The 6253-nt window shown below is 46.5% G+C and overlaps 1 pseudogene; it reads right to left on the reverse strand.

Annotated features, from left to right (window-relative positions):
• Positions 1-2199: 2199 nt before the first annotated feature.
• LOC108281752 lies at positions 2200-2772 on the reverse strand (annotated as a pseudogene).
• Positions 2773-6253: the final 3481 nt, after the last annotated feature.

Raw genomic sequence — 6253 nt, forward strand, 5'->3', positions numbered from 1 at the left:
TAGCTTTGGTAATTAGAAAGCTCAGTGTTGGTCGGGTACAGTGGCTCATGCCTGTAATCCCAGCACTTTGGGAGGCTGAGGCAGGTGGATCACCTGGGTTCAGGAGTTTGAGATCAGCCTGGCCAACAAGGTAAAACCCCAACTCTACTAAAAATACAAAAATTAGCTGGGTATGGCAGTGGATGCCTGTAGTCAGCTACTCGGGAGGCTGAGGCAGGAGAATCCCTTGAACCTGGGAGGTGGAGGTTGTAGTAAGCCAAGATTGCGCCACTGCACTACAGCCTGGGCAACAGGAGCAAAACTCCATCTTGGAAAAAAGAAAGAAAGCTCAGGCTGGGCGTGGTGGCTCAAGCCTGTAATCCCAGCACTTTGGGAAGCCGAGGCAGGCAGATCACCTTAGGTTGGGAGTTCGAGACCAGCATAACTAACATAGAGGAACCTTGTCTCTAATAAAAATACAAAATTAGCCAGGCATGGTGGCAGACACCTGCAATCTCAGCTACTCGGGAGGCTGATGCAGGAGAATCACTTGAACCCAGGAGGTGGAGGTTGCGGTGAGCCAAAATTGTGCCATTGCACTCCAGCATGGGCAACAAGAGTGAAACTCCATCCCAAAAAAAAAAGAAAAAAGAAAAGAAAGTTCAGTGTTACATTTCAAACTTCCTTATAATAAGCATGTTGGGCTATGTGGTGGACACCTTTTTCTACCCAACTTTCAATATTTTATCTGTTTTATTTTATTTTTTTTAAGATAGAGTCTTGCTCTGTTGTCCAGACTGGAGTGCAATGGCACGATCTCAGCTCACTGCAACCTCTGCCTCCCGGGTTCAAGGGATTCTCCTACCGCAGCCTCCCAAGTAACTGGGATTATAGTTGCCCGCCACCACACCCAGCTAATTTTGTATTTTAGTAGAGATGGGATTTCACTATGTTAGCCAGGCTGGTCTCAAACTCCTGACTTTAAGTGATCTACCCACCTCAGCCTCCCAAAGTGCTGAGATTACAGGCGTGAGCCGCCATGCCTGGCCCCCAACTTCTGTTTTAATTTAATCTTTTTTCATTTATCTCTAGGGTTATAAACGGTATTTCATCCTTCAAGGAAACTTTTATGATTGTATCTTTCCCATTCATATGCAAATGTAAACTATGTTAATATCTGACATTTCTCATGGATTTATAAAACACTCTGTTTCTACACACTTAAATGATAGGGAAAAAAGTTCTCTCTAGGCAAGGCATGAAAAGAGAAAAGAAAGTCAACTAACATTTATTGCCTACCTAATATGTGATAGGCACTGCTTAAGAGAAACCTTCAAACCATGTTTTATCTTTACTCTCATACCACAATGACACATGTTTCTGTGGCCAAAGGTGTAAGTGCTTTTCCACATAAACCAAGCAGCAGGCACCAGTTGGGTATCCTCCAATTCAAGGCCAACACTATCTACCTGGAGATAGTGTCAGATCTCATGGGTTGGGGACTCAGTCCCCAAGAGACCACCACTCACTTCAGACACCAGTCACAAGTCCAGGCCTCTGGAACTTCTGATTGACTGGCTTCAAGTTGGGGTTCCCACAAACCCCTCTTTGGGTTCAATTAATTTGCTGGAGCAGCTCACAGAATACTTACCTACATTTATCGGTTTATTATAAAATAGGATATTACAAAAGATACAGATGAAGAGATGCACAGGGCAAGGTATGGGGGAAGGGGCTCGGAGCGTCCATGCTCACCCTGGGCCCACCAGCCTTGGGGAACATTCAAGAGTTCAGAAGCTCTCAGAACACAGTCCTCTTGGGCTTTTATGGAAACTTCATGATGTCAGTATTCATTCTCCCAGGGTATAGAGCGGCCCCCTCTGGGGAGGGTCTGGACACCCACAATCAGAAAGGGTGCAGGTGTGAGGGAAGATTAAGTTCCACCTCCAGGGGCAAGTGAAAGGAGGGCAGGAGGGCAGAGAGAGTCCATTTCCTGAGGCCTCCCCAACGCACTCGACATTATAGCAAAAACTATAGCAAGGACTGTGAGAGTTATGAGCCAGGGACTGTGGATAAAAACCAATATCTCTTATATATCATTACACCACAGGGACTGTCATAGGCACTCTTTTTTTTCTTGTTAACACAGTATTTATTTGTCTTTTCTCTATCACACCCTGAGCCAATCACCTTTCCAGGTCTCCTGGGGAGGTGTATAGGAAAAGGACGACACAGGACCGACCACACATGGGAGAAAGAACTATGGGAGGTGGAGACGGCTCCTTCACATGGCGAAGAGGATGAGAAAGGCCACCATCAGGCAAAAGAGCCCCATGGCCTCTGAGAGGGCAAAGCCCGGAAGGGTGTAGGAGAAGAGCTGCTGCTTCAGAGAAGGGTTCCTGGTGAAACCAATGATGAGGCCCCCAAACACAGTCCCAATCCCAATCCCAGCCCAGAGCCGGCCACTCCAACTGTGGCAGCCCCAACCCCAGTGAACTTAGCTGCCGTGTTGATGTCCTTTGAAATGGCGCTGGTTTGGAAGCTGTGGCTAGAGACAGGTGAGGTAAGGGGGTGTGAGACTGCCAAGCTGCTGAGGCTCTCATCTGTCAGTGTCTCTCGTGGCTTCAGCACCACTGCAGCTAGCGGACAGCTCAGCAGCCGTGAGGTGCTCTTGACCAAGGAGGGAGTGGAGATGAACTTGGAGCAGGCAAACATTTTGAGGGAGTGAGGGACTGTGGCAGGAGAACTGCTCCCAGTGCAGAGAAGACAGAGAAGGGCAGAGCGGCGGGAATCCATAGGCACTCTTTTATAAGGTTTCCTTTTATTCCCTTAACAATCTTGCAAAATAAGAATCCTATGTTTGAAAATGTTAAAGTGACTTGTTTAAGGTCACACTGTTTTTAGGAGTGGACCTCAGGTTCTGATTCTTAAAACCATGATTTTGGGCTGGGGGCAGTGGTTTATGCCTATAATCCCAGCACTTTGGGAGGATGAGGCAGGCAGATCACAAGTTCAGGAGATCGAGACCATCCTGGCTAACACAGTGAAACCCCGTCTCTACTAAAAATACAAAAAATTAGCCAGGCATGGTAGTGGCATGCCTGTAGTCCCAGCTACTCAGGAGCCCAAGGCAGGAAAATCACTTGAACCCGGGAGGCAGAGGTTGCAGTGAGTTGGGATCATGCCACTGCACTCCAACCTGGGCAACAGAACAGGACTCTGTCTCAAAAAAAAACAAAACAAACAAACAAACAAACAAACAAAAAACCCACCTTTTGAAACCACCTTTGCAAAGATTAGGACAGTGAGAAGAAACTAGCATGGCTAACTCCACCTTGCCTCTAGCTTCACAGGCTACTCATTCCTGCCCATAGGCCAAACTAACCATGGGAGGAGGTTAGTTTATAGTTTACCTTGGAAGCAAGGATGATAATAGTCCCTCTCTATAATGAAACCCCTCCTTGCTCAAGGACTGAAACCACCTTTGTAATACTAATGAAAGGCCACAAGATTAGGATTATGAGCCTGCTGCCTAAACACAGCCAATTTCTCAAGACAGGGGAATTGCAATAGAGAAAGAGTAACTCACGCAGAGCTGGCTGTGCGGGAGACAGGAGGAGTTTTATTATTACTCAAATCAGTCTCCCTGAGCATTCTGGGATCAGAGTTTTTAAGGACACCTGGTGGGTAGGTGGAAGCTAATGAGCCAGGAGTGCTGATTGGTTAGGTAGACGATGAAGTTAGTTAGGTAGGGAATTGAAGTTGTACCTTTGCTCTGAGTCAGTTTCTGGCCACAAGATCAGATGAGCCATTTTATCCATCTGGGTGGTGCCACTTGATACATCAAGTGTAAGGTCGGCAAAATACCTCAAGCACTGATCTTAGGAGCAGTTAAGAGAGGGTCAGAATCTTGTAGGCTCCAGCTGCATGATTCCCAAACCATAATTTCTAATCTTGTGGCTAATTTGTTAGTCCTACAAAGGCAGCCTAGTTCCCAGGCAAGAAGGAGGTTTGTTTTGGGAAAGAGCTGTTATCATCTTTGTTTTAAACTATAAACTAAGTTCCTCCCAAAGTTAGTTCAACCTAAGTGCAGGAATGAACAAGGACAGTTTGGAGGTTATAAGCAAGATGGAGTTGGTTAGGTCAGCTCCATTATAATTTCACAATGGCAGATTCAAAAGGGTCGTGAATTCTGCTAAAATGTAGGCAGAATTCAGCCACTGTTTTGGAGGGCATGAGATTTTGTAACTTCCCCAATTGACTCTATGGATAGCATCACTATTGTAAAATCTAAGAGGCTGGACGTAGTGGCTCACCCCTCTAATCCCAGCACTTTGGGAAGTTGAGGTGGGCAGATCACCTGAGGTCAGGAGTTTGAGACCAGCCTGACCAACATGGAGAAACCCCATCTCTACTAAAACTACAAAAAATTTAGCTAGGTACGGTGGCGCATGCCTATAATCTCAGCTACTTGGGAGGCTGAGGCAGGAGAATCGCTTGAACCCAGGCGGCAGAGGCTGCAGTGAGCCAAGATCGCCACATTGCACTCCAGCCTGGGCAAAAAGAGCAAAATTCCAACTCAAAACAAACAGACAAACAAAAAAACCTAACATTGGTCATTTGAAATAGCATTCAGACATCTGCATATATATATTTTTTGAGACACAGTCTCTTTTCATAGCCCAGGCTGGAGTGCAGTGGTATGATTTCAGCTTACTACAATCCCTGCCTTCCAGGTTCAAACGATTGTCCTGCCTCAGCCTCCTGAGTAGCTGGGATTACTGACATGCACTACCACGCCCAGCTAACTTTCATATTTTTAGTTAGAGACAGGGTTTCACCATGTTAGCCAGGCTGGTCTCAAACTGTTGACCTCAAGTGATCTGCCTGCCTTGGCCTCCCAAAGTGCTGGGATTACAGGCATGAGCCATCATGCCCGGCCCCTTATTTTTTATTTTTATTTTTTGATACAGGGTCTCACTCTGTCATCCAGGGTGAAGCGCAGTGGCACGATCTCAACTCACTGCACCTCTGCCTCTTGGGTTCAAGCGATTCTCATGCCTCAGCCTCTCGAGTAGCTGGGATTACAGGATTGTGCCACCATAACTGGATAATAGTTTCATTTTTAGTAGAGATGGGGCTTTCACCATGTTGGCCAGGCTGGTCTCAAACTCCTAGCCTCAAGTGATCTGCCCACCTCAGCCTCCCAAAGTGCTGGGATTACAGGCGTAAGCCAGCATGCCTGGCCTCTTTTGTTTCTTTGTGTTTTTGTTTTTTCAGATAGGAGATCTTGCTCTGTTGCCCAGGCTGGAATGCAGTATAGTGCAATCATAGCTCACCGTAACCTTGAACTCCTGGACTCAAAGCAATCCTCTTGCCTCACCCTCCTGAGTAGCTGTGACTACAAGCACATGCCATCATGCCTGGCTAGTTTTCTATTTTTATTTTTATTTGTTATCTTTATCTTATTTTTATTTTTTATAGAGATGAGGTGTCTTGCTATGTTGCTCAGGCTGGTCTTTAACTCCTGGCTTCAAGCAATCCTCCTGCCTTGGCCTCCCAAAGTGCTGGGATTACAGGTGTGAACCACGGCCCCAGCCCGTAGAACACAATTCTAACTGCACTCAGGTGCTGCTGCTACTGCTGATCATAGGCCACACTTTGGGCCCATGAGCAAGTTTTTGGTGTGTTTACACTGCAGGAATCCAGATAGTTACTGTGTTAGTGATTACATTGGAAATGTGCAACATTTCTAAGATTGCCAGCATAGCCGGTTGTGGTGGTGTACACCTGTAGTCCCAGCTACTCAGGAGGCTCAGGTGGGAGGAATACTTGAGCCCAGGAGTTCAATGCTGTGGTGAGCTATGATCATGCCACTACACTCCAGGATGGGTGACAGATTGAGACCCTGTCTCAAATAAATAAATAAAATTTCCAAGAAAAAAACAATGTAACTGTGTAACTATGGACAACTTAGAGAATCCTGAGAACGGCTCGTTGCGGTGGCACACACCTGTATTCCTAGCACTTTGGGAGGCCGACGCTGGTGGATCACATGAAGTCAGGAGTTCAAGACCAGCCTGACTAACACAGTGAAACCCCATCTCTACTAAAAAAAAAAAAATAGCCAGGCATGATGGTGCATGCCTGTAATCCCAGCTACTCGGGAGGCTGAGGCAAGAGAATCACTTGAACCCAGAAGATGGAGGTTGCAGTGAGCTGAGATCACACATTGCATTCCAGCCTAAGCAACAGGAGCAAAACTCTGTCTCAA

This window comes from Cebus imitator, unplaced genomic scaffold (assembly GCF_001604975.1).
Source record: "Cebus imitator isolate Cc_AM_T3 unplaced genomic scaffold, Cebus_imitator-1.0 Scaffold231, whole genome shotgun sequence".
NCBI classification, from domain to species: Eukaryota; Metazoa; Chordata; class Mammalia; order Primates; family Cebidae; genus Cebus; species Cebus imitator.